The sequence below is a fragment of the Calypte anna genome, chromosome 1 (assembly GCF_003957555.1).
Source record: "Calypte anna isolate BGI_N300 chromosome 1, bCalAnn1_v1.p, whole genome shotgun sequence".
Lineage (NCBI taxonomy): Eukaryota > Metazoa > Chordata > Aves > Apodiformes > Trochilidae > Calypte > Calypte anna.
The window spans coordinates 171789932-171790351 of record NC_044244.1 but is presented as its reverse complement, the minus strand read 5'-3'; positions in this window follow the sequence as shown (position 1 = coordinate 171790351).

Here is a 420-nt window from a genome sequence, read left to right as displayed (position 1 = left end):
CCATAGCAACAATTAGTTTAGAAGACAGAAACCAGCTTAGTAATGTGTACACTAGGTTTTAACTGCTATATCCATTTTTAGGGTGTATTTCAACAAAAATGAGTTTAATCCCTTTAGTTACTGGGATTATTAATGATTAAGTAATCTCCCTTAGATGAAGTTTGATACACTAATTACTCTGTTGTAATGTTGATTTTCATTAGTCTGTAATATGCTAGACTTATTAAACTAATCAACTGAGTTGTATTTGTTCTTGATTTATGGGCTTTAGGATGGAAACTGATTGTAGGCCTGAGACAAGAATTCATAAAATTATTTTAGTATTTTCTTGCAAGTGACCTGTCAGAGGAGAACATAATGAAATTTTTCACATTCAGCAGAAGCTGAGTGTTTCCATATCTTCACTATGCAGAGTTTAAA